The sequence below is a fragment of the Calonectris borealis genome, chromosome 3 (assembly GCF_964195595.1).
Source record: "Calonectris borealis chromosome 3, bCalBor7.hap1.2, whole genome shotgun sequence".
In the NCBI taxonomy this organism is placed as follows: domain Eukaryota; kingdom Metazoa; phylum Chordata; class Aves; order Procellariiformes; family Procellariidae; genus Calonectris; species Calonectris borealis.
The window spans coordinates 75,104,636-75,114,218 of NC_134314.1; positions in this window are offsets into that span (position 1 = coordinate 75,104,636).

Sequence of the window (9,583 nt, forward strand, 5' to 3'; positions counted from 1 at the left end):
GTATTCCCGAATCAGGTATTGGTTAAGTTGAATGCAGTCCTCTCTACTGAATGCAAGGTATGTATTTGATGTAGGTTCTACATGCTGGTGGTGTCAGAGGCAATATTTGGTAAGAATAATAGAAAAATAAGGTCCTTCTGATATGGAGAATTCATCTGCATGGTTTCCATCAGTATTTGCCAGAAAAAGGGAACAAAAATGTTTTGGGGAATGCAAGGAGCACAATAAGAAGACTGATAGCATTCACTATAACTTGCTAATGGCCTGGTAGTTAAGAAAACATTATTAGATGCCCTATGAAATGTGACAGCAAAAGTCCACATGTCTGCCATTTTGACAAACCAAATTCTGCAACACATGCAATAGTAGGTATGCAGGCTGGTGATAGCCTCAGGTAGTCAAAAAATGTATACAAAATAAGCATGTGTGATTTTAACTGCAAAATACAGAAAAAAAGCTAGAATTTCATGAGGTATGAATTCACATAAGGCTAGATTTGTAGAATCAGTCGGAAAAATGTGATTTCAGCCGTGAGGATATTTTAGGGTTCTGGTGCTTAGTTTCATCCTAAACTGTGCTGACGTTTATTTATTTATTTTAGATCATAAAATGAATGAACTGCAGAAGAATAGTAGTAGGAAAGGTTGCAATGATCTTAGAAAATTATTTCAGTTTGACAGTGTCATAATGTAGTATCAAACTGAGAATTTTACAATATAAAAAAATGGAACACAAAAAATAGATTGTAGTACATACTTTTCATTTAAGATTTGATATCCCCCCCCCCCCCCCCCCCCCCCCCGATAAGTTTTCAAGCATGTAACAAAAGAGCTATCTTCAAGCTTATTGTGATTTAAATGGAGATGAAAGCAAGCAAAGTGAAAGTTGGGTTGCATTAATATTTTCACGTCAACATCCCAACAAAGGGGTAGGCTGCAGAACAAAACTAATCTGATCATGTGGCTGGTTAGCAAATGAACAGTCAAGGACCTGGCATGAATGTATGTTGGACTTTGTTCACAGCGTTAATGTTTGATCGTTACATGTTGTGTAATCTTCTGAATATTGTATACTCTTTAGTATTGTAATTATATAGTTGTGTTCCACATGTGATTCTGGAGGCTTTTGCAGCAAACAGGAAATAATATGCCACTTCATGAGATTTGAACCTTGGTTAAGGTAAAATATGACTGTTATGAACTGCGGCAGCTGTTTATGAGCATCAGCTGTCTGGAGTTTCACGTCATTGTGTGTTTCAAGAGTAAGGGATGAGTGGATGGCTTGTTGCCTAAGCAAGGTGGCTTTACTTCCAAGCAAGAAGAGTTTTATATGTTATCTCACTGCGCATGTGGTTTTTGATATGCAGATGAGTAGGATGTTCTTGATTTAACAATGCAGTGAGACGAACTTCTCAGCAGATGGGATTGCGCACAACACAAAATTGCTTCCATATTTTGTGATAAAACAGGTTCAGTCTAAGTGATTTGTGACTTGGACTTCAGTTAACTGGAGTTGCAACTTGTAATCATATTTTTCAGCTGATGCCATTTTGGATAAACATAGAAGCATTTATGTTAAAGGTTAAAAACCAAAACAAACAAACCAACCAGGAAAAAAAAAAAAACACCACCAAAAAAGCCCACCCCAGCAACTAGAAAAATTCTCATTGGTGGATTTCTGTCCTGTTTCTATACAGAAACAATGTTTATTAATGTTTGTTAGGAGAGCCTGGCAAGTAAATAGAAAACTCAATTTCTGTATTTGGTTCAAATGAAATCTACTGCATATAGATAAGAAAGTGCATCATTTTAATGAAAAACAAAACTAAACCAAAACACATCTACAAAAGCTGTGTGATTGGCAGTGTCACCTTTTTACTGTCCTTTGAGTGAAGCTTAAATGATACCAGATTTGCTAATTTTATCATCCAGATGTGTTTTATTCTCTTTGACTAGTTCAAGTATGTAAATAGCTGAAAAAAAATCTCAGGGCTTTTTTCAAGTACAAGATACTACCATTGATCTTTGCCATGATTTTAGGGGGTCTTTGCTAAGATTCCGGTGGTTGTTGTATACCTCAGATGCAATGAGATGATCTTTTTCAACCCTGTATTGAAGATCAGGGAGAAGGGCAATTCTCCTATATAGCTATGATCCTCCATACCATCTTGAAACTCTTCAGTTGTCTAGGAGTCATGTTGAACCTACAAGAGTCTCACCTCATGTCAGTGCTTATCTATTTAATGTTTTGCACTTCATGTCTTTTTTATTTCAATTACTGTCTGGGTTTCATAGGAAAAACTGCTACTTAGCAAGGAAGTTGACACAAAAAAAACCCAGAACACTTAATTGTCTCTATGCTTGAGTGTTCACATTTCAAGTAATTTGGAACTGCCAGATGGGTATCACAAAGTAATGTTAACCACTATCGAAATCATTATCTTTTCCATCCAAGGTGGGGCAAATCTCTGGATCATTAAATTTGTTTCCGATCATCTGATTAGGATACCTGAAGAAAGTCTGTTTTTTTCAGAGTGGTAGAGGGAAGAAGCAGATTGTAACAAAAAAATTGGTTCTTATTCTGGCTGAGGCAACAAAAAGCTGCCTTGTTTTTAGAACTTCCTGGAGTTCTGCTCCTCAATTTAATCTGTGAGAAGTTCTGTGGGTACTTCTCTTTAAACTCATCTTCACTGAAAAGCAAGTCATGACAGGTGAACTCATGTTCAAAGAGTTAAGCATGCCTGCTTTCCTCCAAAATCATTAAATGGAGGCAAAAGACTAGCAACTTGGTCTACTTTGGTTAAGTTTAAAAGTTTCTTTTCAATGCTTAGGTATGACACAGTCCTCGTGGTCCTTGGTTATTGATTGTGGTCTGAGAATGGGAAGCTCTCCAAAGTTTAGTAAAAGTGCATTTAGTAGCCCTTTACACACCAGCAAGGGCCATTCCGTGGTTTTGCAGTCACGTCACAGGAAAATTTACTCAAGGGCTTGGCGTGCTGCTTCTGCTTGCAAACTCTGTTCCTCATCACCAGGTTAATCTGATCTTGTCTCTTCACGAGAACATTTTTGAGTATGTGACCATCTGCCTCCTTCTGTTGAAGCTAACAGCCTTTTTGGTGGCTATGATTTCCACTGAATGATTTTAGAAAATTCAGCCTTCATGGCAGATATGTTTATGCAAGGTACCTTCCCTCCCCACAAATAAATGTTCCCCTCTATGCATACTTCATATTCTTCCCTGGGATATTGTCTTGCTGCCACTGAAATCGGGAGATGACTCTACCTAATTCATCCTAAGGTATGCGTATCCAAGATTGAGGCCTTCCTCCTTAAGGGTGTAAAGCATGCTTTATCTTGGACTGGGTTTATGTGGCAAGGGTTTGGTAGTGGGGTGGGAGAGGGGAACCTCTGTGAGAAGAGACCAGGGGCTGCGCCATGCTGAACACAGTTGGTTCTAGGTGGCTCTGCATTGGACCCACCGCTGGCCAAAGCTAAGCCCATCAATGAAGCTGGTGGCGCCTCTGTGAAAACATAGTTTGGAAAGGGTAAAAAACACTCTGCAGCAGCTGTGAGAGAAGAGTGACAAAAAGATAAGAGAAACAGCCCTGCAGACAGCAAAGGTCAGTGAAGAAGGAGGGGGAGGAGGTGCTCCAGGCACCAGATCAGAGATTCCCCTGCAGCCCATGGAGAAGACCATGGTGATTCAGGTTGTCTGCCCCTGCAGCCCATGGAGGACTGCACAGGAGCAGGTATCAACTCTGCGGCCCATGGAGGACGCCATGTCAGAGCAGGTGGATGTACCTTGAGGGAAGCTGCTGCCCATGGAGAGGAGCCCACCCAGGAGCAGGTTTTCTGGCAAGACCTGTGACCCCGTGGGGGAACCATCCTGGAGCAGTTTGTTCCTGAAGGACTGTACCGCGTGGAAAGGACCCATGTTGGAGCACTTTGTGAAGAACTTCCATGGGAAGGACCCACATTGGAGCAGCTTGTGAAGGACTGTATCCCATGGGAGGGATCCCACTCTGGAGAACGGGAAAAGTGCGAGGAGGAAAGAGCGGCAGGGATGAGCTGTTACCAACTGAACACAACTTCCATTCCTCATCCTCCTGTGCTGTTTGGGGGGAAGAAGATATAAGAGTTGGGAGTGAAGGAGTGAAGTTGAGCCTGGGAAAAGGGGGAGGGAGGGGCGGGACGTGTCTTTAGTTTTGTCTTTGTTTCTCACCATTCCACTCTATTTTAAATTGGCAATAAATTAAAATTATTTTCCCCAAGTCAAGCCTTTTTTGCCAATTACCTTTTGATGGTAATTGGTGAGCGATCTCCCTGTCCTTAACGCACGAGCTTTTCCATCTTATTTTCTCCCCATCCTGTTGAAGAGGGGGAATGAGAGTGGCTGGGTAGGTGTCTGGCAGCCAGCTGAGATCAAACCCACCTCAGCGACAAAACCTGTTAGAAAGCTCTTCACCTTTTTTGTCTCTGTGGCAATTTGTTCTTCAGGTGTGATTGTCTCCACTCAAAAGGAGAAATCATATGTGTTTAGAAAAAGGACTGTTCTCTAGTCACTGGAAAGCTACTTGAGATGTATCATCCATATGAGTGTTTACATTCTGCCATTTCCAATGAGGCTTGGAAGCTGGAAGGAACATGCAAGGGCTTGGGAGGTTGAAAGACAAGGCCTACTGTGTTGATTTGTACCATGTATGAGATGATGAGGTCTTATGACTCAGCAAGATAGGCGAGCACCACCCCTGCTACATTTGAGAGGGAAGGGTCTGATCACACCCCTGAAGGTCCTAGCTCAGACTAAGTAGTACTTGGTTTTGAATTGCTGGATGCATATATACTGATAGTATGAATTCATAACACTAGCACCACTCAAAAGATTTCACTTCTTAATAACCAGCTTTCTTGCTTCCTCTTACTCAAGTGGTTGAACAGTTTTGATTCAGGGTTTTGATCCGGAGTAGGTGTTGAAGCCTTAATTAGATTTGTCATCAGGGTTGCAGTGTTAATGATGGGGTGAAGTGGGTTGTGTGGTTTAATGTCACTCAGCAATATCATTCAACTGGAAAGCTGTAATTCTGCTTTGCAGAAAAAAAAAAAAGAGGTTTTTATCTGTATTTTCCTTCTGCTTTGGAATGAAACACAAACTTTTTGGTATCGTTTATGTCAAGAAAACAAGCAAGATACAGATGTTCAGAGTAACAGCTGAATGCTTAGGGCATTTCGTACGTGGAAGATCCAGTTTGTCTTGTCTCCAAATCAAGCGGGGAAGGAACATTCAATAATAAGGCGCTGTTTCTCACATCATAATCACTACGAGAGCTGCTTCTGACTTCTCTCTTGCTTTCACTTTTCTCTCCTCATAGAATGAATGATGTTAAATTATTCCACTGTAGGAAATAGTTACTGTGTATATAGGTGTGTTAAACAAGGTTGGACAGAACGTCCATGGGTGAAATAAAATGTCAGTAAGAAATCTTCAAAATAGGTGGAGAATACGGGATAATTTATGCTTTGACAATTAGTCAAGATAAACTGTAACTGGTCTTTAATTTTGCTCTGACCACGGGTATGCTGTCAGCAAAAGAGGGTTTGAGAAGTACTACTCTAGAGAGAGTTAGGGTACAGCCTGCTTTTGCAATATTCTGTTTGAACTTTAAGACACTCCTAATTGACAGAAGTTGGATGAACAACTTAGTGTTACTGAGAACAACACACAAAGTGGTTGAGTATTCCCTGTCAGTTGTGGTGGCCTAACAATGCTCAGGAAAAAGTTAACAAGTGGCCAACTGAAGCGTGCTGTGCTACTTTGGATCTTGAGCAAGTACCTGATGGTTACGTGAAGGTCATACGAGGCTGTTTTTCTTCAAAGTTTGATGCAGCACATCAGGTTGGAGTGACCGCTTGCATCCATGGAGGTAAAATTTTAGAGTTGTGCCCAAGCTGAAATGAACCTGAGGGGGGGCTGAAGGAGGTACGGAGAACATTACCAGCTGCACTTCATTATCTGGGGACTCACCCATGACCAGGCAGTTACCTGCTCCCAGACACATGTGACCAGATAGTTTACAACTGAAGCTACTGCAGTATTCTGAGTTACCCATTAATCAGCTGAGACATCATGGTAGTGTTAGCAGATGTGTTATACTTTGCAGCTGGAGCAGATTGAGAGAATTTATCTGGTCATTTACCACAACTCGGCTAATGACACATTAGCCACAAATAATTTGATTGAGGAAGTGCCAAGGGATATGCTAGGAGCCGAAATCTAGCCTGCACTGTCAGTGATCCCATCACTGCCAAATGCACTCTCCCAGCAGATTTACTGTCACTTCTGTTTCCCTCTGTGGCGTTAAATGCTAGTCTATTGTTTTTTACCAGTGTAAGTAGGATTAACAATAGAAGTAACGATTTTTTTCAAAACACTGTTTGACGCCACTATTAGAGACCTTTAAAGTTGCTGTTAGGCTTCAAGGGGATGTTCTGACAAACTCATCCATAATACAACTTGGGTGAGGAAAAAAAAAATCACTTTTTATTTACTGCTCCCTATGGATCAGGTAGATGTAATCACATTGAAATGAAGCGAGATGTTAAAGCTATGACTACAGTAATTCTGTGAAATTCATGCAGAGTTCATTTTATGCTTGGATGGATCAATATATCAAACATGCCAGTTTCTATTTCCTTGAATTTATGGGGGTAGTAATGTTTGAACAAAGGTGTGCTACAGAAAACAAATATTAATAAATACAGAATAATATAATACAAACCCACTCATTCTCTAGTGGTATGGACAGAAACCTTAACACAACTTGTTTACTTAGGAAAGACTGCCAGCAACTTGTTTATCTGGTTTAGAAGCACTCGAGTGAAAAGTGATGCCAGCTGGATTTGTTATGTAAATACAACTTTTAACAGATTTTTGAGTATTTTTGGGCTCAGTAGAACAGTCTTAAGTTTGTTAGCTACGTGTTGTACATATTCATGTTCTGGCATATGATAACACTATGACTAAATTTACAGAAAAGAGGTGTTTGTGGTGAAATGAGTGGATTCAGTTGACTTCCATGCAATTTTCAGACTCTTCTAATCCAGGTCATACTGGTTGCTGCTTAAAATATGTCTCAATTCTAGAACAAAGTACTAGTTCTCCAAGTCTGAAATAAGCTCTTCTAGGTGCTAATGTGCAATTCATCCATCACTCTAGTCAGCTGCCAAGTAACAGTTCCATAGCTTTCCCTTTTATAGTTCTCTGGTTGATGACATGTCCCTAAAGAAAAAGTTGTTATATTTGCAAGCATTTCTGAAAGGCAGACAAGAATTGCAATGTTCAAAAAAATTCATATAATATCCAAATCAGTAGCTGAAGTTTAATTAGCCCCTTTAAATTTTGAGCTTATTATGTGTGAACTTTAATGAAATCCATAGAGCTTTGCAAAAAGCATCACTGAGAGCAGCAGCCAAAAAATGATTTGCCTGTCTTGAAGTCTACGTAGTCCAGACAGTGAACAATTTCTTTGCACTATTCCCTTTTTTCTTAATTTCTGTTATTTGCCTTGCATTGTTCTAAAAATAATATCCCACTGGCTGTCCCCAGCGAGACTCCTAATTTGCAGTCATACTAGCCTAAATTATGTATGTAAAAGACCATTATTTAATAGCTTTATAAATAGCAATTAGTTTTATTTTCATAAAGTCTTAAGTTGAAACTTGCGCCAATGTTAAATACCCAAATGTATGGCTTAAAATCATAGAAAATGAAAGGTATATTTCCAGAGGGACTTAATCCTTTATGTGCTGATAAAATCAATGGAGGGTACTGGTTTATCTGTTACCTCTAATAATTCAAGTCTTAGCTTTTGGCTTCCAAATTGGAATGCTTTTGTTACAGTCACTTTGAATCTTTCTGCTAGTAAGTGAAGGCACTAACAGTCAGTGTTTTTTATTTTACACTTTTTTAATATGAAGAAAGAAACACCTACTTTCTAAGGTTTAGTGTTTAAAAATGTCAGAGAACCTCATTTGGTAAGACAGATTGGTTTTACTTTTCCCACAAAGGCATGGAGACCAGAATGATGTGAATACTGATTTGTGCTCTCTCCTTAAAAATATTAAAAGGAAAAGCATTAGAAGATAAATCTAATTTAGTTTTTCCAACAAAATACGCCACCTTGGCTCATTACTTTGGCAGCCAGACAATGGTGGGCCCAGCTTTTGCAGTATTAAGTCTAAAAAGATGTCAGTCTCGTGCTTGTTCAGTATAGGATCTTTCTGGAATAAAATAGTACTGAAGTTGTTCTCCTTCAGATGGTTGTTGTGTATGAACGTGGATAGGTCTGCGATTGCCATCTCACCTGCAGTGCTTGGCTTTGAGCATCCTGTAGCCTGGATTATTCAACTGGTCACACGTGGCAACAGGCGTGATATTTCTAAAGGTATTGACGTTGATAACTTTGCTGGACTGTTTACTTCCATCCCACGGTAGAATGGTAGATACAGACAAACAAGTTTCTGTGGGTAGTTACTAAGGGAACACGCAGATCAACATGCAAATATTAAATGTGCCTTTCGTGTGCATAATAACTTTTTAGAAACAGAGTTGAAGAAAACCCTGTCAATTATTTTAGCTTGTTTATTATTATATATTGATAGAATATGTAGTTTGAAAGAAGTGAGTGTATAGCTGAAAATGAGGTAATTCAGAGTGCAAAGGTAAAATAAGTGGTCTGTTGTACTTGGAACGCACAGTCAGTACCTCACGTAATACCCTGTTGTGCCTGGTGAGGAGGAACTGTGCCATAGCACTGGTCACGTTCACTGCGGCGGGGCTGATACTCGCAGAAGTTCCGATTATGGAAGCAAGAGACTGAGTTATCACATCTAGATCTTTTCAAAATGAAGGGTACGTTTTATTTTGTGTGCCATTTAACGCAATCAGGGTAGTAGTGAATAGTTACAGTATCAGTATCATTGATCACTAAGGTAAAAAAAAGTGACTTTATTTGCATATTCATACTTACAGTAGAATTGAAAATACAGAGGTTAATTGTTGCTTTCAGTTTAAGTCATTTGAAATATGGATGCTTACAAAGGAAATCTAGTAACGGCTCATCAAGTGCTTCACTGTGCTCCCCCTGTCAATCCAGACTGGCCATCACGCCAGTCTAATAGCTCTATTCCCTTTCCCTTTTCCTCCACAAAAATATTTTAACCACTGGGATAGCTGTAACCAGTAATAAGTTAAAAATACTCATAAATGTATGCAGTGTAAAAACTGTTTTTTTAAACAAGATTAAGCTCTTGAGAACTTGGAACACAATATTCTACTACACGCTACAAAGAATGGTTGGTTGGCTGGCAGGAACTTAGAGAGGGCTTGAGGTTTGCATAGGACTAGTTCCATGCAAACTAGTTCCAACAATTCATATATAAATATATTTTTAAAAACTCCTTTTCATTGTTTTATGGGTAGGAAACTGAAAAGTGAGAGATCAGATCAGGATTTATTCTACAAGTTTCCCAGACAAGGAATTTGCTATCAAGTAAAAACTAATTCTGATAATTTAAGAAAACAATTC